This window comes from Bombina bombina, chromosome 6 (genome assembly GCF_027579735.1).
Source record: "Bombina bombina isolate aBomBom1 chromosome 6, aBomBom1.pri, whole genome shotgun sequence".
In the NCBI taxonomy this organism is placed as follows: domain Eukaryota; kingdom Metazoa; phylum Chordata; class Amphibia; order Anura; family Bombinatoridae; genus Bombina; species Bombina bombina.
Window position 1 is genome coordinate 936,660,350 of NC_069504.1, and position 26,684 is coordinate 936,687,033.

Here is a 26,684-nt window from a genome sequence, read left to right on the forward strand (position 1 = left end):
AAATAAAAAGAGTAAGTTTGTTCATATTAACAATACTCAAAGTTTAGATAAACAAATTTCTTACTGCAAACTATCTCTCCTTTTGCAGTGGGACCTTAAGAGATTGTCTACATCTGCCATCGTTGACTCTGGAGCCTTTGGCAACTTTATAGATAAATCTACTGTATTGAAAAATAAAATACCTATTGTGTTGAAGAAAACACCAGTCTCAATCAAAGTTATTGATGGCTCTGTGATTGCAAATAGTCCTATAACACACAACACAATACCTATATTAGTCATTACTGAGGATGGACACACCGAATATATAACATTCGATGTAATTCCATCACCCCATTTTCCTATAGTATTAGGTTTATACTGGCTACAGACACACAATCCCCATATTGATTGGACTACTTTAACTGTTAACTTCCAATCAAAATTTTGTGAAAACACTTGCTTTCCACATCATAAAATACTTCACACAGAATTAGAACAGATACAAATACCAGAACCATACCAGGACTTCATAGAGGTCTTTAGCAAAGTTGAGGCTGAAACTCTTCCACCCCATCGAGTATATGATTGCCCAATTGAATTAATTCCAGGTGCAACATTACCGGTTGGTCATTTGTATCCATTGAGTCACCCAGAGTTGATACATCTAAAACAATACTTACAAGATAATCTACGGAAGGGTTTTATCAGACCCTCTTCTTCACCCACAGCAGCCGGAATGTTCTTTGTAACCAACAAAGACACATCCCTTAGGCCGATAATAGATTATCGAGAGCTTAATAAACGGACGGTAAAAAACCGTTATCCGTTACCTCTCATCCCGGAATTAATTGAAAGATTAAGTAATGCTACCATCTTTACTAAGTTGGACTTGCGCGGGGCATACAATCTCATACGTATAAGGGAAGGAGACGAATGGCTCACAGCATTCAGAACTCGGTATGGACTCTATGAGTACCTAGTGATGCCATTCGGTCTTTGTAATGCCCCCGCAACGTTCCAACACTTCATTAATGATATTTTCCGGGATTTATTAGACATATGTCTAGTAGTATACTTAGATGACATCTTAATCTACTCCAACAACTTGTCAGAACATATAAAACATGTCCGTTGGGTATTAGCTCGTTTACAAACGCATAAACTATATGCCAAATTAGAAAAGTGTTCATTCCACAATACCACTATCTCATTCTTAGGCTACACTATATCTCCTGACGGTATCCAAATGCAAACCGAGAAGGTTGATTCAGTGAAAAATTGGCCAACTCCTAAAGACAAAAAGTCTCTCCAAAGGTTCTTAGGGTTTGCCAATTATTACAGAAAATTTATAAAGAATTTTTCTTCAATAGTGAGACCACCCACACAACTTACTGGTTCAACTCAACAATTCCATTGGAATCAAACTCATTCCAAAGTATTTGACTTCCTGAAACAAACTTTCACAGAAGCACCCATACTTAAATTTCTGAATGTTGATTTACAATATGTACTGGAAGTTGATTCCTCAGACTTTGCGATTGGTGCAGTACTTTCACAACAGAAAACATCCAAAGATCCTTTACATCCAATCTCCTATTTCTCAAAAAGTATGACATCAGCAGAGAGGAATTACGCAATAGGAGACAAAGAATTACTCGCAATCCGCAAATCGTTAGAATTCTGGAGACACTTACTAGAAGGTGCAAAAATGCCCTTCATAATTTACACGGACCACAAAAATCTCCAATACCTGCAAAATAACAAAACTCTATCAGCTAGACAGGTACGGTGGAGTCTTTACTTTGCAAGATTCGACTTCCAAATCCTATACCGCCCTGCAAACAAAAATGGAAAAGCGGATGCACTCTCTCGACAATTATCCGAACCTATTCCTAATGAAAATCCTAGATCTATAATTCCTTCTGAACGCTTCATCGGATTAACTTCAGACTTTCTTACTGATATAAAGAACTCTTCGAAAAATTCACCCACTGACACTAAGGTTCCTTTGGAACTGAAAGACGGATTATACTACTACAAGAATATGATCTATATTCCTAAAGATTTGAGACATCAAATCCTACAACACCACCATGATTCACCCTTAGCTGGTCATCCAGGGGAATCACGCACCATCGAACTTATAACAAGGACATATTGGTGGCCTCAATTGAGGGAAACTGTCTCAAGTTACATAAAGAGTTGTGTTACTTGTCAAGTATGCAAAACAGAGCGGAAATTACCGTACAGGCTTTTAATATCCATTCCAACTTCTGACAGACCCTGGAAACAAGTAGGAGTTGACTTTATTGTGGATCTACCTCCATCAAAAAACTATACCACTATCATGGTAGTTGTTGACAGTTTCACCAAAATGTCGCATTTTATCCCATTTCATAAACTTCCCACTTCAGCGGAAACAGCTAAACTATTCATACAACATGTGATTCGGCTTCATGGAGTACCAACAGTTCTGATATCTGACAGGGGATCTCAGTTCACATCTAAATTTTGGAAAAGTCTCTGTCAATCTCTTAACATAACTCATCAATACACAACTGCATTCCATCCACAAGCAAACGGACAGGTTGAAAGAATCAACCAATGGTTAGATGAGTACTTACGATGTTTCTGTTCCTATCAGCAAGACAACTGGATAACATACCTACCCTTCGCTGAATTTTCCTACAATAACCTAACCAACTCATCCACAAAATTATCTCCGTTCTTTGCAAATTATGGGTACCATCCAACCATCACTTCAGTTAGTACTACTCCTTCCAATTCTCCTCTGGTTGATGAATGGAATAATGCACTCCTAGACAATTTTCGGGTTATCAAAGAAAACATTTCAAAAGCTCAGAACTCCCAAAAGCACTATTATGATTTGCGGCACAGACAACCACCTTCATACCAAATTGGAGACCAGGTATGGTTGTCAACGAAAAACCTAAAGCTACATCTCCCGAGTAGAAAAATGACGCAAAAATTCTGCGGACCTTTCCCCATTACTAGGGTAATAAATCAGAACGCAGTTACTTTAGATTTACCATCATCTATGAGAATACATCCAACTTTCCATGTTTCCCTCCTCAAACCATACGTTCCTACGAGAAACAATACACCCCAATTACTGCCGACCAGTTCCATCCAAGACTCAGAAGTCTATGAGGTGAAAGAAGTACTCGATTCAAGGTTTTCCAAGGGAATTCTGGAATATTTAATTAGGTGGAAGGGATATTCAGAGGATGATGACACCTGGGAACCCGCATCTAATCTTAATGCACCTCGACTTGTTACCCAATTTCACAGGAGATATCCAGATCGCCCCAGACTTCAAGCTGAGGATCAGCTTGTTTGAGGGGGGAGTCATGTCAGGGTTTAAGGTGCACTGTTTCCTTAATTAGAGATCAACCAATCATAACCTACTCACTCCCATAAAACACCTGATCACTAAGCACACCTTGCTTAGTATTTTGTTATTCTCCTCAGAGTAACACTGAGCCTCTCAGTTCTCTGTAAGTTTCTAAATTGAATCTTATCTCATCTACAACTGGAGTTATTTCTTTCAAGAACATTTTACTACGAATCTCCCAGTGTATTCCATCCTGTTACAACTTCTTCAATATTGGAAATCTAAGTTTGGGCAAGTACTTACATTTATTCAAGACTGTCTGTTATTTGTGGACTTACGCTACCTGTACCATCTTATGCGCTCATATGTTATTTTAAACAACCTTGTGGCTCCCATTAAGAATAACCGGTTATTGAAGTTCTAATCAGTTATAACTTATCTGTTCCGTTTCATTAACATTATCTTGTTTTCGGCTGCACCGGAGAATCGTGACGTCACACGCTGTCAGTCAGCCGGCTTCAGCGTGTCTCAACTCCTGCTGCACTCGCAGCGTACAGAACCCGGAAGTGTTTGTCACTACCTACCGCACTCACAGTTTGCAAGGTACAATACCTCGTTTGCATTATAACTTTATTTGCTGAATTTCTCCATTATGTGATTCTATCTAAATTACCTTGGATAAGACTTACTTGCTGTGTAAACAATTTCTTCATATTACGCATTCAATTATTAATTACTCCTTACTTATTCATTTGGAAAGTTTCACCTATTCCATAACCTCTTATATTTTACAAGCCTGTTATTCCAAGATATATTTTGATATTATTCCTAATATTGCAGATTATACTATAGTGTGTAGTTTATGCAGGGAATCATTAATCTTAGATTAACTGCACATATATCTATATGGGTTTACCAAGTAATAGTATTCTCATTTGATACTGTGCTACAAACCTATATCACATTTATTCATACTAAGCAGGCTTGAATCTTACAGTGATCTCATCTCTAGATCAAGGCCTGAAACTGCTCCAGAGCTGGGGACTTTCGACCCCTTCCGGAACTACTGTCGGGAGACAGGACTTAACATAGCAGCCACAGAATAGCATGCACTGAATCCTGCACCCGTCTGCCAAGAAGAAGAGGAAGGAAGATCAGACTCTGGACGCACTTAGAGTTTTATACCACTAAACCTATCCACACCTCAGTCCGAGTATCTCAACTAGGGACCGACCTGAGCTCACATACGGTTACATATCTTACTCTTATACAGCTCTCTGGTTGTCAGTCCCCATAACAACGACCCTTCCATCAGAAGTTCAACACTCAGGTAAGCCTAGAGCTCACATATACGGGTACATATCTTACTCTCTTTTAGCTCTGGGTTTTTCCTCCTTACTTACACTCTATCCCATTCCCTAATATTCATTTGGTCCTCCTATTACCTACAGTCTTCTCTTCCGTATCCTTAGGGGAGAATTTCCAATCCTATAATTTGAGGGGACGCCTGTCCACCATAAGAGATGCTTAATGGACTTAAAAATAGGACCATACTAGTAACATACTTTTGTTATACTGTATTTTCAGACCCACATTTGTGTCTTTTTTTTTTTTTTAGAATGTTGTGTTATAGTTTATAAAACCTAATTATCTCCTGTTCAAATGTTATTTTATTACCTTGAGCTCATACTCATTGTTGCTATATTTCCTCTCATTGTACCTGCTAAACAGTTAACTGCATTCCTCATAGATCTAAATGGAACCCCCCATTACACTAATCCCCGCCTTTCCAAAAGTTATTGTTCCTACATCCATATCTCGCCTTGAACTAGGTTGCATAATCTAGTCACTTCTACAGGATGAATGTACAATACTCAGTACCTTTCATTTCTCTACATCTGTAAACAACCCACTATTCACCCTTCCCTCACCATTATTGATACAAAATACCCGACTTTACCACAGGTTGCACTACACCGCCAGCAGCATCATTGGGAACTCCTAGATATCCAATCTTCCTTGCCCATCCATATTCTCATACACACACTGGGAGGTGCCTCATGTCTGAGCACCTCTCTCTTCCCTTTACACTTTTACTCCCTTTGTGCCCTCTCTGCTTTTTTCTCCTCCACATCACTTTACTCTTCAGTTTAACCTTTCTAGACATCTCTATACTAGATCGCTCACAAACTCTTTTTTTCCCAACAATTAGCTTATTGTAGGCTAAATAATTTTTTTCTCCGCCTCCCCATCTCCCCTCCCCTTTATCTTTTTTAACCAAAGCGGCTCTGGACCGCTGAATACCCATACCCCCTCCAAAATATCCAAAAGCCTAGTTATATCTACTTACCCAAACATATCTTCCTATACAGTCCCATTACCAAACTACATATATTAGAATCCACAATAGATATAACCACTGAATATGCTATATTTTATATTTTCCCCGAAAAAGAGTCTTCTTTTTTCCAACACCCTTCACCTTACTGACTGATCTTGTATATATGGTTTGAACTTAATCCCCCACGGCCGAGCCATTCTCAAAATCTTTTTCACATACTTTTTTCATAATTAAACTTGCTATGATTGTATCTACTAACAAATGTACCATATGATTATAATGTTGTTGTATTTTTTTTGATGTTATATTTATTTGTCTCAATAAAAAATTTTCTTCAAAAAAAATAAATATATATTTGTTACATAAAATAGTAATTGCAATGATCACTTACTATAATGAGAATAAATTGTTTTATACTATACCAAGTGCACCATAATCCCATTTATAACTCAACATATTTGAGGGTTATCTCCATTGGAAAAATATATATGAGTATAAAGTTAAAACAGTAATATTAATAAATGGATACCTATGGGGCCCCTGGTATTTTAGGCTGTTCAGCTAAACACTATGCCAGAACAGCACTTAACATGACTATGGAATTATTGGTTATTAACGATTATTCAAAACCGGCATTGCAGAAAATCCAAAATACAGATAATAATATAGATGATAAAGGTAGTGACATAAAATACCCTCAGCATATTACTCAATTTATTTCAAGTATATCATTTGGAGAGATACACTAGAATGGATAATTAATTGAATACAAATTAAAAATTAGTGATGATAATAATAATATTATTAATAAATGAGTACCTATGAGTTATTGAACCCACATCCCCTGCTACATTGGTAGTAAAGGTAGCCATTGTGCCAGAACCACACTTTAATAAGAGAATGGTATTAGTGATGGTGATAACAACAGCAATATAGCATATAATACTATGACATAAGCAGGTAAGGCACCGCTATAGGAAAATAGCTAAAGATGACAGTGATAATGTTGCTAAAAATCGGGCTTAAACTCCAATGGTTATATATGCCAAACAGGTATATAGTATCTAATTCTGCCAGTGGTTAATCAGATCATATTCTGAATTAAACCCTAGCGGGACTCGGGTATCAAGCCTAAATATCCAAAACATTTAATTTCTGCTTAAAATCTTATTCTTATCACCGTCTCTTTTGGGCAGGATAGTTTTATCTATAACCTGCCACCTAAAGGAGTCCAAGCTCTTATTATGGCAAAGGGCAAAATGTTGGACAAGTGGGGTAGTGGATATTCCAATGGAGATAGTTGAGAAATGTTCTCTTATTCTAGACCTCACTTCATGTGTCGTTTGTCCCACATATTGCTGATTGCACAAAATACAGGTGATGACATAAGTGATGTAGGTAGAATTACAATTGAGGCAGTGTTTGATGTCAAATGATTCTTGTGTTACTTCAGATTTAAATGTCTTAGAGAGTATGGCATAGTCACAAGGTCTACACTTATTTCTCCCACATTTAAACATATCCAAGTGGGTTAGCCACAAACTCTTATTTGACTGGAGAGGGGGCAGATTTGCTGGAGAAATTATATTACCAATGGTCTTACCCATTACCATGTCTAAACGAACATCTGATGCCTCTATCTACACAGTTCATTAGTTTATCATCTGCAATAAGAAGTTTGAAATGCTTCTTAACAATCCCACACACTTGTCTATATTGAGCACTATGGCCTGTGACAAAAGTCACTCCTCCAAATTGATTAGTTTTCTCCTTAGATCTAAAAAAATATATACTTTAAATAAATTGAGTAATATGTTGAGGGTATTTTATGTCACTAACTTTATCATCTATATTATTTATTATCTGTATTTTGGATTTGCTGCAATGCCGGTTTTGAATAATGGTTAATAACCTATTATTCCTTAGTCATGTTACGTGCTGTTCTGGCATAGTGGTTAGCTGAACAGCCTATAATACTGGGGACCCGGGATTGATGCCGAATAGGTATCCATTTATTACTGTTTTCACTTTATACTCATATATATATCATTGTAGTAAGTGATCATTGCAATAACTATTTTATGTAACAAATATATTTTTTATGTGATTTCCACAGTACCAAAGTTTGTATCAACACGTATTCACCTTTCTTCTCAATCTATGAAATACATTACTGTACTGTATAGAGTAATCTGTCTTAATTACAGACATATGTATTGAGAAGTTAAAACATTTTTAATACATAGGTAAGATCAGTACCTCTACATTGATTTAAATATTTGCCTCACATCGTAGGGGGTTGCTCCTTTAAGGCTAAATTGACAATTGTGACTCATCTGTGTATTCACTGATTTTAACGAATGGCTGTTTAGGTTCGCGTATAAGTAGTGTGTTTCTAACTCTTAAGATTAGCTATGATTACGTATTTTTAGCTGAAACGCGAAAGCACCTCTATACAGCTGTTTTTGATCTCTGTTTTTATTGTTGGTGTGGATTATGGACTTTTAATACATTCCTATTTGGATACAATAAATGCTAAGTATTATTTAAATGGATATTGTCAGGCTCCTCGCATCTGAGGCTCTGTTGCTGCGTTGCTTAGCAACATCCTTTGCCTCTGAAGCTGTCTCACTCTGCTGACACGCTTACTGAAGCCATCCCATTCTGCTGACATGATTCTGGGTTCAAATTCCGGCCTGTCCTTCACCTGATGCCCGTTTGTTTTTTCCTTGCTGTGGCTTTGTGAGTACTTATTTTGATACTTTGTTGCCTGATATTCTGTTAACGAACTTTGCTTGGCTGACCACGTCTCTGTTTAACCCCTTCAAACCTGAGGATACTTTGCTGCCTGATTTACTGTTAACAAACTTTGCTAGCCTGACCACATCTCTTTTTAACCCCTTCAAACCTGAGGATACTTTGCTGCCTGATTTACTGTTAACAAACTTTGCTTGCCTGACCACGTCTCTGTTTAACCCCTTCATACCTGAGGATACTTTGCTGCCTGATTTACTGTTAACAAACTTTGCTTGCCTGACCACATATTTGTTTAACCCCTTCAAACCTGAGGATTTACTGTTAACAAACTTTGCTTGCCTGACCACGTCTCTGTTTAACCCCTTTCAACCTGAGGATACTTTGCTGCCTGATTTACTGTTAACAAACTTTGCTTGCCTGACCACGTTTCTGTTTAACCCCTTCAAACCTGAAGATACTTTGCTGCCTGATTTACTGTTAACGAACTTTGCTTGCTTGACCACGTGTCTGTTTAACCCTTTCAAACCTGAGTATTTGTTACTGCCTGATATACTGTTAACAAACTTTGCTTACTTGACCACGTCTCAGATAATCCCTGTCTAATCTGAATCTACCTTGTTGCTGGATCTTACGTTGCCAAATCCTTGCCTGCCTGACTTTGTTTAATCCTGACCCCTTATCTTCAATCAAGCATCTTTGTGGTATTACTTGAATTAAGTGAGTAACATCTCACCTTGTATTATTCTTTTCCAGAGAGGCTGTCGTGGGGTCAGGTCCTGGTTTATACTCAGTGTGCTAGTATGTTGTTAATTATAATTCTAGCATTCCGGTCTGATTCGGGACTTCACCTAACCTGACAGATATTGCTCTGCCTGTTTGTCCAACTGAACCTACTCACATAGTAAACCTAAGACATGAATTTAGACTTCAGAGTGACAAACGTATCAAAGTGACTTTCTTCTAACTAATAAGCCGTAGTAACACAATATGTCTGTAGGCTAATATCAACCAAATATCATATTGAATTTTGTGAAAAAATTATGAATACAATGTTATGTGGTATAGGTTACTTTAACGTAACAATAAATGTAACAATTAGCGTTGTTTCTATGTATATATCAAAGTACATAAAATAGAAACAATAAATGAAAACATTAAGATAGTTTGATAAGAAGGATTAAATCAATTTAAACAAAATTCTTAGCTATTCCAGAAAAAAGGCAATGAATACAGAAAATAAACAATTTAATATCAACAGTATAATAACAATCAATTAATCTGCAATCAACAACAGAGCTCTGTTTAAAAATTCTTACAATCAATTAATAAGACTTTGTAAACATTCTTGAAAATACAGGTTAAAAATGAACATTAAAAAATGAATAGGACAAAAAGTAGGAATATCTCTCTGGGTAAAAAATTATATTGAAAATTTAAAAAATATCACAATTGAAAAAAATGACATCTCTTGAGTGCTGCAATAAAACTTGTGATCTGTTTCTTGTAATATATAAAATAATTTGTGATATATAGGTGAATAACCAGTTCCTTGTGAGTTTCAATGGGTATAAACTTTCCTATGATTTATTTTGAAGGCAGTGGTTGTGTAAATGTTAGTCTCTTAACCCCTTAATGACCACAGCACTTTTCCATTTTCTGTCCGTTTGGGACCAAGGCTATTTTTACATTTCTGCGGTGTTTGTGTTTAGCTGTAATTTTCCTCTTACTCATTTACTGTACCCACACATATTATATACCGTTTTTCTCGTGATTAAATGGACTTTCTAAAGATATCATTATTTTCATCATATCTTATAATGTACTATAAAAAAAATATAAAATATGAGGAAAAAATGGAAAAAAACACACTTTTTCTAACTATGACCCCCAAAATCTGTTACACATCTACAACCACCAAAAAACACCCATGCTAAATAGTTTCTAAATTTTGTCCTGAGTTTAGAAATACCCAATGTTTACATGTTCTTTGCTTTTTTTGTAAGTTATAGGGCCATAAATACAAGTAGCACTTTGCTATTTCCAAACCATTATTTTTCAAAATTAGCGCTAGTTACATTAGAACACTAATATCTTTCAGGAATCTCTGAATATCCATTGATATATATATATATATTTTTTAGTAGACATCCCAAAGTATTCATCTAGGCCCATTTTGGTATATTTCATGCCACCATTTCACCGCCAAATGCGATTAAATACAAAAAATCGTTCACTTTTTTACTAATTTTTTCACAAACTTTTGGTTTCTCACTGAAATTATTTACAAACAGCTTGTGCAATTATGGCTTAAATGGTTGTAAATTCTTCTCTTGGATCCCCTTTGTTCATAAATAGCAGACATATATGGCTTTGGCGTTGCTTTTTAGTAATTAGAAGGCTGCTAAATGCCACTGCGCACTACACGTGTATTATGCCCAGCAGTGAAGGGGTTAATTATGGAGCATGTAGGGAGCTTTTAGGGATAATTTTAGCTTTAGTGTAGTGTAGTAGACAACCCCAAGTATTGATCTAGGCCAATTTTGGTATATTTCATGCCACCATTTCACCGCCAAATGCGATCAAATTAAAAAAAACTTAAATTTTTAACAATTTTAGGTTTCTCACTGAAATCATTTACAAACAGCTTGTGTAATTATGGCACAAATGGTTGTAAATGCTTCTCTGGGATCCCCTTTGTTCAGAAATAGCAGACATATATGGCTTTGGCGTTGCTTTTTGGTAATTAGAAGGCCGCCAAATGCCGCTGCATTTCACACGTGTATTATGGCTAGCAGTGAAGGGGTTAATTATGTAGCTTGTAGGGAGCTTGCAGGGTTAATTTTAGCTTTAGTGTAGAGCTCAGCCTCCCACCTGAAACATGAGACCCCCTGATCCCTCCCAAACAGCTCTCTTCCCTCCCCCACCCCACAATTGTCCCCGCCATCTTAAGTACTGGCAGAAACTCTGCCAGTACTAAAATAAAAGCTATATTTGGGCTTTTTTTGTGTGTTTTTTTTTAGCATATTTACATATGCTGCTGTGTAGGATCCCCCCTTAGCTTCCAGCCTCACTGATCCCCCACCAAACAGCTCTCTAACCCTCCCCCTCTGCCTTAATGGGCGCCATCTTGGGTACTGGCAGCTGTCTGTCAGCACCCAGTTTAGTAAAAAAATATGCCTTTTTTTTAAAAAAAAATGCCCTTTTCTGTAGTGTAGCTTCCCCCCCCCCCCAAGATCAACCCCCACCCCTTCCAGATCCCTTAGCTGTTTATTTACAGCTTCTAAAACTTTTTATTTTTTCACTTTTTTACAGTTATTTTTCTGTAGTGTAGCGGTTCCCTCCCGCTCCAGCCCCGTGCACGCGCCCGCCCGCCGCCCCCCGTGCACGCGCGCGCTCCCATATGTATATACAGGGAGTGCAGAATTATTAGGCAAGTTGTATTTTTGAGGATTCATTTTATTATTGAACAACAACCATGTTCTCAATGAACCCAAAAAACTCATTAATATCAAAGCTGAATATTTTTGGAAGTAGTTTTTAGTTTGTTTTTAGTTTTAGCTATTTTAGGGGGATATCTGTGTGTGCAGGTGACTATTACTGTGCATAATTATTAGGCAACTTAACAAAAAACAAATATATACCCATTTCAATTATTTATTTTTACCAGTGAAACCAATATAACATCTAAACATTCACACATATACATTTCTGACATTCAAAAACAAAACAAAAACAAATCAGTGACCAATATAGCCACCTTTCTTTGCAAGGACACTCAAAACCCTGCCATCCATGGATTCTGTCAGTGTTTTGATCTGTTCACCATCAACATTGCGTGCAGCAGCAACCACAGCCTCCCAGACACTGTTCAGAGAGGTGTACTGTTTTCCCTCCTTGTAAATCTCACATTTGATGATGGACCACAGGTTCTCAATGGGGTTCAGATCAGGTGAACAAGGAGGCCATGTCATTAGATTTTCTTCTTTTATACCCTTTCTTGCCAGCCACGCTGTGGAGTACTTGGACGCGTGTGATGGAGCATTGTCCTCCATGAAAATCATGTTTTTCTTGAAGGATGCAGACTTCTTCCTGTACCACTGCTTGAAGAAGGTGTCTTCCAGAAACTGGCAGTAGGACTGGGAGTTGAGCTTGACTCCATCCTCAACCTGAAAAGGCCCCACAAGCTCATCTTTGATGATACCAGCCCAAACCAGTACTCCACCTCCACCTTGCTGGCGTCTGAGTCGGACTGGAGCTCTCTGCCCTTTACCAATCCAGCCACGGCCCATCCATCTGGCCCATCAAGACTCACTCTCATTTCATCAGTCCATAAAACCTTAGAAAAATCAGTCTTGAGATATTTCTTGGCCCAGTCTTGATGTTTCAGCTTGTGTGTCTTGTTCAGTGGTGGTCGTCTTTCAGCCTTTCTTACCTTGGCCATGTCTCTGAGTATCGCACACCTTGTGCTTTTGGGCACTCCAGTGATGTTGCAGCTCTGAAATATGGCCAAACTGGTGGCAAGTGGCATCTTGGCAGCTGCACGCTTGACTTTTCTCAGTTCATGGGCAGTTATTTTGCGCCTTGGTTTTTCCACACGCTTCTTGCGACCCTGTTGACTATTTTGAATGAAACGCTTGATTGTTCGATGATCACGCTTCAGAAGCTTTGCAATTTTAAGAGTGCTGCATCCCTCTGCAAGATATCTCACTATTTTTGACTTTTCTGAGCCTGTCAAGTCCTTCTTTTGACCCATTTTGCCAAAGGAAAGGAAGTTGCCTAATAATTATGCACACCTGATATAGGGTGTTGATGTCATTAGACCACACCCCTTCTCATTACAGAGATGCACATCACCTAATATGCTTAATTGGTAGTAGGCTTTCAAGCCTATACAGCTTGGAGTAAGACAACATGCATAAAGAAGATGATGTGGTCAAAATACTCATTTGCCTAATAATTCTGCACTCCCTGTATATAAAACAATAAATCACCTTTTACTGTGTTATAGAAAAATATCTTCACAACATTTAACCAAGAACACTAAATTCCTCATTAAGGGCTAGTTTACAATGGAGAGCTAATTTATCTCGCACCTGCAAACGGGCAAATTCGCCCATTTACAAGCTTGCAGTAGCAATAACCAGCCATTACAAGTGGCTGGTTATTGCTACTGCGAGCTTGTGGTAGCAATTAGCGCTCAGAAAATTCAGATCTCTTGTTAATTTTCTAAATGTCCACCAATCGCCCCCAAAATAAAGGGGATTTTTTGTTTCTTAAAAAGCATCTTTACTTTTGGTAAAAAACTGCACTAAGCATTTAGAATGGGTTAAAAGTGGCGAGTGTGGGGTGTTAGAAAAAAAAATGGCACTGAAAAGTGCCTTAACTTTGCATTCTATGGGTACTCTATGTGTTCCCAGTAATTATATATGTATATGCTTATATATATATATATATATATATATATATATATATATATATATATATATATATATATATATATATATACTGTATATATATATATATATATATATATATACTGTATATATATATATATATATATATATATATATAACTATTTAATTGTTACACATATTAACACAGAAATATATATGTACATATTCATATACACATATATTTATATTTGCTGCCCATTGCTGTGCGACGTACCCCCTTCACTGTGCTAGTTTTCATGCTGTGTCTGAAGGCATGAGAACAGGGATAGGCACAGACAAAGGCTGTGACAGACATTTTCCAAATTACAGACCTTAGTGAAGTACACCAAGGTACATTTGAAATTAAAAACATTATTTTATAGTGCTTTGTGTTATTATACTGAAGCAGATACCACTGATCCTATAACCAGCCCTCCTCTGGCTATACCCATAAGCCAGTGTCACTATTGTGTCTTTGTATAGTGCTGGGTGTTATTATACTGATGCAGATACCACTGACCCTATAACCAGCCCTTGTCTGGCTATACGCATGTGTCAGTGTCACTACTGTGTCATTATATAGCGCTGGGTGTTATTATACTGATGCAGATACCACTGACCCTATAACCAGCCCTTGTCTGGCTATACGCATGAGCCAGTGTCACTACTGTGTCTTTGTATAGAGCTGGGTGTTATTATACAGATTCAGATACACATCCAGTATTTCACTCAGGCTTTATTTATTCCATTACTTATCACCCAATATCGCTAGCAGTCTCTTGACAAGCCACTAACTTTATTCACACAACATATTTTTTTTTTATTTCTATTATTTAATCAGAAAGAAAACATACACTAAGGTTGTGGCTGACACTGCAAGGGCTAGTTACTTACACCAGTGTCTGTGTACGGACACCTTGCCTATCCCTGCATGAGAATGAGGCTTTCATTTTAGCCTACAGAAGCACACTGCTCTGTGGAATGTGAACGTGAAATTGTGTTCGCATTGCACCTCACTTAAAATACCAGTGCACATTATCATATGCTGGTATTGCTAAGTTGTGAGCAAATATAGCTTCTGCTGAAGCAATATTTTGTGCTCAGACTATAATCTGGGCCAAAATAAACGAATAACTTATTCTCCATAGACAAGATTCTAAGTTATATAACCACAATACATTTTTAAAATACTACAGAGAAAATTAAAATTAACTATGAGCATAATATATTTTAAAGATGTATAACATGTTTTCAAGATTTGTATTGATTACTATTGTTCTAATGATTTCCAAGTTCATGTCAGAGGATTGATTTTTAAATGTCCCAATGTAGGTTACTAATTACAATCCCTTTATCAGACTGAAGTTTATTGATTCAGCTGACCACTAAATAGCCCTTTGGAATAAACCATTAAATTAATTTAAAATCAGTTTTATAAACATAAATGACCTCATACCCTGTAACTCTTTAGAATATAGTAATAAAATATAGCAAATATATACATATAATTTTAAATAGAAATTTTCTGTGATTTGTTATTCAAATATCTTATAAATTATATAAAAATACCAATTGTTTAACATAAAGACTAATATATTGTGATGATCAGATGATATCAACTTTAGTATAAATAATATCAAATCAGATATATATCTAAAATATCTTGTATTTTTAGTCAATGTATTACTATGTAGTACATCTAATTATTATTTTTAAAAAACATAAACAAAAAACAAGAAGAGTAAGATGTCAATTTTGGTAAAATTCCAGTATTGCACAAGCAATATATTTCATGATAAATTGATTGATTCTTAGTTCTTCATTGCTTTTACCATTTTAGGGGTATATCAACTACAAAATGTATAGCAACTACAAAATGTATAGCAACTACAAAAGTGAGCATTACCAAGTACACAAACCTAAAGGAATGTTTACAAATGTTGATCAATGATACAATGAAGCGAAAAAAGGAGGAAATAATTTCAACTAGCTGCTGAAATACTAATTAATTTTAACAAAATATTTACAGTATGATAAAATTAGTGCTACTTGGCAATACATTAATAACAATATTGCTATCCATTAAAATATTAGGAATGTTCATATTTTGTGCAAATGTCTCTACAGTTTGCAAAAGATGGTTAGAACTACACTACAGAAACAACAACTGCTAGGTCATTATGCTTCATGTTTCTAGGTTGTTGTTGTTTTTTTAAACATTTAAAAAAATAGAAGAGTTCAACTTGAAAGTTCCAAACATGCTTTATTAAAAAGGGCTCAGTGGTCAGGATTCATTTCTAGTCTTATCATAGTACTTATGCAGAATGAAAAAATGATTCACCACCAATAAAAAGTTTCTCTTAAAAAAACTGTTTCAAAATAACTTGCTTTTATAATGTGAAACTTTAAAAGCTCTGAATAGTTGACAAAATAAAAGATAAAATAAAATGTCAGGAAAGGTTAAACATTATGATATTTCCAAAAAGAAACTTGAAGAAGATGAAAACAAAAAAAACCCACACAAACAAACAAAAACTTTTCAGAATTTTCTGCATTCTTGACATAATATTTTTGTATTCATTGCTTTTTTTTAGAACATAAATTATATATATATATATATATATATATATATATATATATATATATATATATATATATATATATATATATATATATATATATATATATATATATATATTTATTTATTTATTTAATGGAATACATTTTTATTGAGGAAGTTAGATACAAGCACAATAACAAAACATATCCACAGAAGGAAACTATGCATTAAGTATAGATCATCAGAAATCAAACCTAGAGCAACAAAAAACAAGGAAAAAATAGAGAGACAGTACATGTTTGTGATAATAATGTCACATAACTGAGATACAGTCAATTACACCTAGAAAATAAAAAAATGGGAAAAATAAATATCTGCGGGGTAAATGTACAAGAAGACTGGTGCTCAAGGTTGGAGAATTAGTCCTCTTTGTATTTTGTTATACCCTGTAGAATTTGATTCTTGTAGAGTAGTTAGGGCTGATGAGGTAGAGGCGGTGTTTGAACAGGAGAAGGTGGATGAGAAAGGGGTTCTGCTAACTCCAGGGAGGGGGATAGCTGTGTGTTTTTCAGTGAATTGAAGAGCAATATAGGAAGAGAGAGAGAAAAAAAGGGGGTGGTTGTAAGTCAGGGATGGGGGCTATTATGTTTGCTATCAGATTGTCTCAGTCAGGGAATATCTCTGTCCTGAGTAGCCACATTTCTATATGAAAATCTAATTTATCAAAATTTATCAAGGACTGAGTGAGGGTGGAACTCCATCTTCTTGATATATTTTACTGTAGAAATGACTTGTGTTAAGGTGAGGGGGTTGCGCTTCCAGGATCTGGCTATTTCTAACTTAGTGGACATTAGAAGTTAAATGGCTAGGATTTTATGTGCTGGTCTTAGTTTCAGGAAGTCTAAGTGGAGAAGACACACTTGTGGCTTATAGGGGAGAGTAATGTTAATCTGGTTGAGAATAGTGAAGAGCTGTGTCCAAACAGGTTTGATCCTAGGACAGGACCACCATATGTGACATGGAGTACCTATCTGGCCACAATCTCTCCAACACATGGGATAGTGGTTGCTATAGATCTTGTGTATACTAGATGGAACTAAATGCCATCTAACTAGGATCTTATAGTGAAGTTCCCAGAGGATTGAACAATGAAGGAGTTTTTTGGTGAATAAAATCTCTCGGTACCAGGAATCAGCGTCAGCAGAAAAGTTTAAGTCTCTTTCCAAGGCTAGGTGCTGTAGAATTGTGTAATGGGTATGAGGTTCTAGAAGCAGGTCGTAGTGCTATGAGAGAGCCCCTTTGACTATCTGTGCTTGAGTCCATCTCCGTTCCAAAGCCGTAGAATCTCTAAGGTTGATTTTAGGGAATCCCCAAGACCTAAAGAGAAAGCAAAGGTGAAAGGCTTCAAATCTGAGGGTGGGGGGTAACTGGAGCTGAAGGCATAGTCTGGGTTGAGACAACGATTTTTTATGGTCATATAAGTTGGATATGTAGATGGCATTAATTCTTAGCCAGGCAAGAATGTGTGAGTCAGGAAGGCAATATATAGAGTTTGTCACTGTCTGCAAGGATGAGGGATAGGTAGCAATCTCAAGGGTATGTCTAATCTGATCCCAAAATTGTAGGGTGTCAAGTATTATAGGGTGATTGATCTTAAGGTCTTTCCTATAGTGTACGGGTATCCACAGTAAATCAGTCAGCTTGAGGCCTGTTGGTAGAAACGATTTCTCCACTTCGCACCAGCACTAAGTGTTATCTGCATAACTCCAACTCATTAAGTGAGACAAGTGGGCTGCGTTATAATAGAGGATAATATTTGGTAAGGCTTAGCCTCCTTTTGCTAAATTTCATTGTAAAGTCTGTCTAGATGTCCTGGGTTTTTTACCTCGCCATATATAAGTAGTGATGATACTCTGAAGTTTATTAATAATTAGTCTATGTATGTTAATTGAAATACACCAAAAAAGGTAGGTCAGTTTGGGGAGAAAGGACATTTTAATGGCAGCTATCCTCCCCTTCCAAGATATCTCTCTGAACTCCCAAGAATACAGGCACTTTCTAAATTCAGGGAGTCTGTCTGAGAAATGTTTAAAGATGACCAACAAAGTGTCCATATTAAGGTGTATACCTAATAGTTTAATGGAATGCACAGACCATTGAAATTTATAAATTTTTTGTAGGCGGGACAGTTCAATAGAGGAAATGCAGGGCTTCAATTTTGGTGATATTTCATTTATAGTAACTCATAGCACTAAAGTATTTGAGTAGTTTGAAGACTGCAGGGAGTGGAGAGGTCAAAAGAAAAATAATGTCGTCTGCATAGAATGTAATTTTATGTTGGGTATCTTGTATGTGAAAGCCAGAGATATCAGGGTTTAGTCTGATCGTCTGCGCGATAGGTTCTATTGTGAGTGTGATAATGTGCAGCATTGTCTGGTTCCATTAGTGATTTCCAGGGGACTGGACTTAAAACCTACTCCTCTAACTGTAGAAGAAGGACCTGAGTATAAGGCCTAAACAACTTTTATGAACTAATTTGGGAAATTGAAAGCCCTCATAGTCTCCAGTAGACAATCTCACCTTGCTCTGTCGAAGGCTTTCTCAGCATCTAGGGACAGAGAAAGGAGGGGCACTCCCTCTTTTGAGGCCTTAGTGAGAATGGTGAGTATGCATCTAGTGGCGTCCCGGCCTTCTCTCAAGGGAATAAAGCCCACTTGGTCCTGGTGAGCTAGTGAGGATATTATTTTAGAGAGCCTGTTGGCAATAATCTTAGTGTATAATTTGGTGTCAAGATTGATGAGAGAGATAGGACGATAACTACCACACTCTTTAGGGTCTTTTCCAGGTTTTACTATAGTAGTTATAGTAACTTCTAAGAATTATTTGCAGAAGATGCCCTTATGCATTACTTTATTAAACATTCTACATAGGATGGGAGCAACAATGGGTTCAACAGTTTTATAAAAACGTCCAGTATATCCATCAGGACCTGGGGATTTGCCTAATTTAAGTTCTTTAATGCTTGTACCTCTTCAAGAGGGAAACCTCTTGAAGAGGTACAAGCATTAAAGAACTTAAATTAGGATTGGTGTATTGAGAATTTGAAAGTCATACTTTGGTAGCTGGTGTAAATTTAGGGTATTCAGAAATGGCCAGATTTCTGTTGTTGGAGACACAGGACTAGGGATTGTATAATTTGTTATAAGAAATGAAGAAATCAAAGCAAACATATAGTCATATGCTCCTTAGATCTTCTAGGAGGCGCTATATAACATGCACAGCAAAGTATTTATATGCAAAAAATTAATAATGAATAAATATCAGTTTGAGATAAGAAAAACAATGCAAGTGAATAATGTAAGATATGAGAACAATCTGTCTCAAATACCACAATGAGTGGAATATTATCACCAGACCATCGATACAGGTAAAAGTCCAGATATTCAGCATAGAGAAAGTCCCCCAAAGAAAATAAATATGGACGTGATGTGAAGGTGTTCCGTAGGCAGCTCTCTAATTCAGAAGAAGGCAATCTGTTAGAAAAACACAATAGATAGAGGCGCCAATGGTGCAGATCAATGATGAATCTTGATAGCTCAAAGCAAGAGGTAAACACAGGGTACTCACTTGTAGAAAAGGCAATCAATCATGCCCATAGAGACAGGCTGGATTTCTACAGCAGTCCAGCTAGCTGATTAATGTCCAGAACACAGCTCCAGGGTGCCAGAGATCATCAGGCAAATGTACACGCTAGTCAAATAGGTGTATAAGCAGGATATACTAAACACTCAGAGTTGGTTAAAAATAAAAACAGGTTTATTTAAAATTTTTAAAAAAATACAACTCATATTTGTGCCAGTAAAAACTTGGACAAGTAGAGAAACAATGCAACGTGTTTCTCAGTAAAACTGTTTCATCAGGCATGTCTCACATATGTTTTTCTATCCTTATATAGGGCTACGCTACCAACTGATCTCATATTCCCACCCCCCTCAATATAATGCTAACAACCAATATAAACCCTTTGTTTCCACACACCCACCTTGCTGCATTATTGTTTGTAAGTTAATATATAACTTAAAATATATATATAGCAATTTGTAAAAGATAGGTATTAACCTTGCAGTGTCCTCAAACAGTGTGTGAGATGAGGACCTGTTCGCCATATTAATAATAGTGTATTGAGTGGTTTTTGCTAAAATCTACTGAAATTTTCATTATTCGTAAATTCTACTTCCTGATTGGTGGGTCAGTCTGTCAATCAGATTAGTGAAGGGATTATGCAAGCCTCTAAATGTGTTACTCTAAACACCTGTGATGTCAATAAGATTGACTATTCCATAGGCCAATCACATAAGCCGGTGCTACAATTTCACAGCCAATACTAAGATCCAATGTGCGGGACAGCGCCCGATATTAGGCCAATGGTTGCATCGAGTAAAAAATCAACAGAAGGGAAATACTATCTATGAAGACTGCCCTATAATAAATATGATAGGTGGTAGTCAATGGTGACGAAATTTACGTCACGTAGTTACCAGTAAACAGTATTAGGGAATATTATTAATAGCGCTATATTTGCGGTATTTATTATTATATAATGAAGCAGTCCTGCTGTTTTTTAGCATATCATGTTGCCAAAGCTAAAAGTTTTTTTAAAAATATATATGGGTATTAAACTAAAACCTGCACAAACTATATATGACGTTTCAAACAACAAGATTGGGAATAGATCCATTCATTGGTGTGTGACAGGATCGTGAGATCTATTCTAAAACGGTGTTAGTACTATAATATTAGGCGGATAGTGCAAAAATCTCTCTTATAGTGATAAATGTCAATTGGTTTTCTTTATAATGGCATAATGTCTATGTACTCCAAAAAATCTGAATACATAAATTAGTATAAAGGTGTGTGTGTGTGTGTGTGAAAAGGATATCTTAAGTATATATCTAATATGTGAACTATAATATATGTATATGTATAGGTATATACACTAGTGATAACAAAATATCATCTTATGAAATGACAACTAAGTGAACAATGATTGATACATGAACAAATTATGTGTATATATTATAATATTGTGAATCTAAACTAAATAAGTAAGTTAGAAAAAAATCGGTTAAAGCCCGATAAGGGAAATAGTGACAATACGTGATATGTATTCCTGAAGGGGTGTCAGTGGGGAAATAAAGTACAGTAAATAAATGCAGTATGCAAAAACATTATAGGGTAAGTGTCTGTGTACACATACATATATGGGAGCCTGGATACATAGAGCCACACATAGGTGGAGCCTGGGTATATAAATCCACAGACGTGGCAGGCAATTAAACGTACCCACACTCTAACCAACACTAGAGTGAGGAGACAGTGTTGTCTATTAATTACATAACATGTATACAAATACATGAGATGGGAATATATAATATTCTCAAATTTGTTGGATTATAATATATACTTAATGCAGCAGCATGGGCACATACAAACTCTGGTGTACAGAAAATGTATAAAAATATATATAAAAAAAAATATATATATATACAAACATACGATATGATCGAGGAGGATTGTAGTCCCCTATGTATACTATATTGATAGCTCTATAATGGGTTATTCAATGCACAAATGGTAAGTATATATATATATATATATATATATATATATATATATATATATATATATATATATAATCAATTTGGTAAGTCTATTAACTACAACCTTCAAACATATTTAAACAAAAGCAGCGGAATCTATGACTTCATTAAGCCCCATTGGAAAAAGAGTTTGAAATTTAAAAATCCAATAGGTCTCCCTTTGTCTAAGTTGTGTAAACCTATTGTAGCGGTAACTACTAGGGATACTTTCAATTGGAGTAATCTTAAACTGGCATTTCCCTAAAGAATGCTTTGGACAACAATGTCTTGAGACACTGTGTTTTGGTGATTTCTTTAGCACATTCCTCAGGTGTTCACTCCATCTTACTCTGACCTTTCTGCAAGTACGTCCAATATATTGGGTCCCACACTCGCATGTGAGTGCATATATAACATAACTAGAGTCACATGACAGACGTTCCAAAATGTGCAATTGTTCGCCTGAAGTTAGAGAGGTTGTCCCATGCTTATATATTTACACATGTGGCAACGCCTCCTACCGCATCTAAATGTGCCATTATTGGTTGGAGTTCTTGAATAAAAAGTATTATTATTATTAGCCCTTTTGTTTATGTGTTGTTTGTTGGGTTTCCTAGTCATCACCACTTTACTGGGGGCCAATTTTTGCTTTAAAGTAGGTGCCCTCCTATATGCAACCCTAGGTTGTGGGGTTAATATTTTCTTTAAAATGGGATCTTTAAGCAATATCGGCCAGTGTTTCTTTAGGACCCTGCTGACCGCTTTTTGGTTTGAGTTGTACTGAGTAACAAACAAGGGTTGTCCCTCAAACTGTTTGGCCTCATTTTCTTTTTTTTTTTTTTTCTGAGATGAGGAGATCCCTTCTATCTAAGAGTCTTGCTCTATTGCAGCCATATTCTATAAGTTCCATAGGATAACCCATTTCTCTAAATCTCTCTTTTAATATCTCAGATTGTTCATTATATGTTTCTATAGAGCTGCAGTTGCGCTTAATTCTGCAAAATTGGCTATAAGGGATCTTAACTTTCCAACTGCTGAGATGATTGCTAGAGAAATGTAAAAAATTGTTGCAGTCAACTGACTTAAAAAAGGTTGACACACTCACACACATTTTGAGGACACTGCAAGCTTAATACCTATCTTTTACAAATTGCTATATATATATTTTAAGTTATATATTAACTTTACAAACAATAATGCAGCAAGGTGGGTGTGTAGAAACAAAGGGTTTCTATTGGTTGTTAGCATTATATTGAGGGGGGTGGGAATATGAGATCAGTTGGTAGCGTAGCCCTATATAAGGATAGAAAAACATATGTGAGACATGCCTGATATAATTTGTTATAGTATGATCTGAACATCACAGCAATCTTTTTTAGAGAGTTATTATGTATCTTAAGGGAGGGTATCTTAGACTGGGCCATGCAATTTCTTAACTTTATAACTAGGAGGGAAGAGGCTTTGTTACTTTTATAGTAGTATTATTGCTTAAACCTTTCTAAGTTAGTGTGGCTTTTTTGGTATTCAAATTTAATCTGCTGTATGTATCTGAGCTGCATTTTTGATATAGTGACCTCTGAGGAATGCCTTAAGGGTAGCCCATAAAATCTCTACTGAGGTGTGTGGAGTGTCGTTAAACTCCAGATATTCAGAGATGCTGTCTTGTGTGACCAGTATGTGAATAGGGTTGGTGATCAACCAATCTTTTAGGTGCTATGTAGGCGGGAGTGAGGTAGCTAAATATGGGCCTATGGATATTAGGAGGGAGTCATGGTCCGACTAGGAAACTGGGGAGATCCTGGCATAAATTATATGGTCAAGTGCACGAGAGCTCATGAAAAATAAATCTATCCACGAGTAGGATTTATGAGGAGGGGAGTAAAAAGTAAATTCTTTATCTGAAGATGTAGGGCCCTCCACATATCATAGAGATCATATTGGCAGAATAGTTTCTGAAAGGCATCAGAAAGGGAGTGAGCTAATATCTCTACAGTGGAGATCTTTGGACTGAGTCTATCCATTGTAGGATCCCAAATTAGATTTAAATCACCTCCAAAGATTAGTTCACCTTGTTAGACTGCTGACACTGACTCCAGGAGATTCCTGAGAAACTTGATTTGCTTAGACTTCGAGGCATAGGCGTTTACCAAAGTAACTAATTTGTTGTTTAATCTGCAGATTAGTATGATAAAACGTGCTTGGGGGTCATGTTCTATGTATATGGGGTCATATTTAAGGTTAGCACTAATGAATATTGCTACTCCTCTGGATTTGAATTCATAAGAAGCTTCTATAATTACCGGGAATCTTTTGTTAGTTTGAGGAATACCCACCTGCAAAAGCCAGTGGGTCTCCTGAAGGAATGCAATGTCTACTCGAGTGTGTTGGAGCATATTTATCAGGAGGCTACGTTTTGTTGATGAATTAAGTTCTTGAGCATTAAGCGTCATAATGCGCAGGTCTATCATGATGAAGAGAAAAATATATAAGAAATGGGGAGGGTCTGGGTCTAGGGTGGGAAAGGATCTCTGAAGCTAGATCAAAAATTATTTGGAGTGGGTAAAAAAAGAAAAAAGTGGCGTGCCTACAAGTTCAAATGATAAGGATGTTTGTTTGGTAATCTTAAAGGTCTAGGAGGGGGGTGTTCTGCTGACAAGAGCCGCTCAATGGTTGTAAAGGGGGTTAGGGGGAAGAAACTTCTGGTAAAGTGCAAATAGAATGTGTGCGAAAGTGCACTATAAATTTTGTCAGTGAAGTGGTCCAAGTACTTCAAGTAGCTGACAAGAAATTAGCAGGAAAGGGCCTGTTTAGGGAATGAGGTAGGAAGGGTCTTGTAGGTGACTGGTAGGTTTTCTCTGGGCTTTGTACAGTGGGTGCCGGTGGATCTCCACCAGAAAGCAGTATATATTAGTATATGAGGAGGAAAAGGGGAGTTTATGAATGTAATAGTGGCTAAGTTATTAATTAAGACTGTCTGCGTGGAAGTAGGGGCAAATTAGGTTGGTAACATTAATATTAACCACTATTAAACAGAGCTAACTAATATACACATATGCATAGAATATTGAGAAACACATTACATTTGAGTACAATAGAACATATTAATGGCAACATACATGTGAATGACATTCGTTGTAGGTATATGATGGTTCTGTTTCTAGTATACCTTGGATGCAGTCAAATAAAAGAGGTAGCTTGAAATAGAGAGGAGGTCTATATGTCTTAAGAGTGTATAAGTCCATATGAGGTATGTTGAAGTCACTAGATGTGTACAGTCAAATTATTTAAGGGTACCTCTATGTGTGTTATAACTCTGGAGTTCGTCTTAGGAAGAGGTACATGGGATAGTATATAGAATATGGGACAGTAATATATGAGACTGGTTCAGGGACCTCTTGTAGTAAAATGTTGGTTTAGAACCACTGACATTTAAGTGTATTGGCGAATACTAGTGAGGTTAGTATGTTAAGTTATAACTCAAGAGTGAGTCAAAATACGGAAATGAGCTAATGGCTCGGCTGTCCAGGTAATAAAAGAGAAGAAGACATGTATAGTGCAAAGACATTTTAGAGTTGTGAGCTAAGCTCTCTGTACTCTAATGGTGTCATGTGGCAAAAAGATGCGATAGTTAGTTGTGTAGGGTTGTTATAAGGTATATTAACGTTTATGCTAGTCAACTCCAAGTGATGGTCTCATTATGTAGTGTGTATAAATATATCAACTTTACTTGAAATAAATTGAATCAAAGCATAAACTAAAGAACTAGTTTGTACTAATAAGAGTTAACATTTAACACGTGAAACCACACCATGTTATAAACAAGTGAACACTTCAAAAAGTATACTTAGTGACTGAGTTATAATCCAGAGATTATTGGTAAGGAGGAGGGTGAAAAGTCAGATGTCCCCATCTGGAACTATGGGGAATGGACTAGCAGGTATCCATAAAGATCCGCCATCCCTATATCTTCCCAGATGTCACATATCCTTATATTGTTACAGAGAGACCTATCCTCTAGGTCCGCCATTTTGGATTCTAAATCTGAGATCATTTCTGTTAGGGATTGAGTGTAAGAGAGGAGATTAGTGTGATCAACGGTAAGGTCTTCCTGTTTCCTTTTTAGCGCTTTGGTCCATTCTCCTAGAGATGATATGTGTCTTTTGAGTTCAGAGACGGACATCTTGAGCTCTTTAACACTTTAATGGAGTCAAGTATAGAGGAGTGTGCAACAAGGGATCTGTCTGTAGAGTGATTTTCAGCTCTATGTGATCCTTTAGTGGAGACAATCAATTCTCTTGAGTCTTCATCTGACATATGTTCAAAGTGGATTTTGCTATTGAAGTGATCCACTAGAGTCCTTTTAGGAAAATCAGACTGTTTCTGCTTTTTCTTTTGGGAGTGAGGCATAGTGTAGAATGTAAGATGCCTTCAGTTAAAAGTATCACCCCAGAGTGCAGGGTAGCTGACATCCCCTAAGGTAAAATGGGTGGAAAGGGTAGATCCAACACCCCCTAGCTGGTGAGATTAGCACATCATTGCTTCTTAGTGATGTGACCAAAGAATGGAATTATAAAAGAGGGAGCAGTTTCTTAATAATAGGTCTATAAGATCCTAAGAA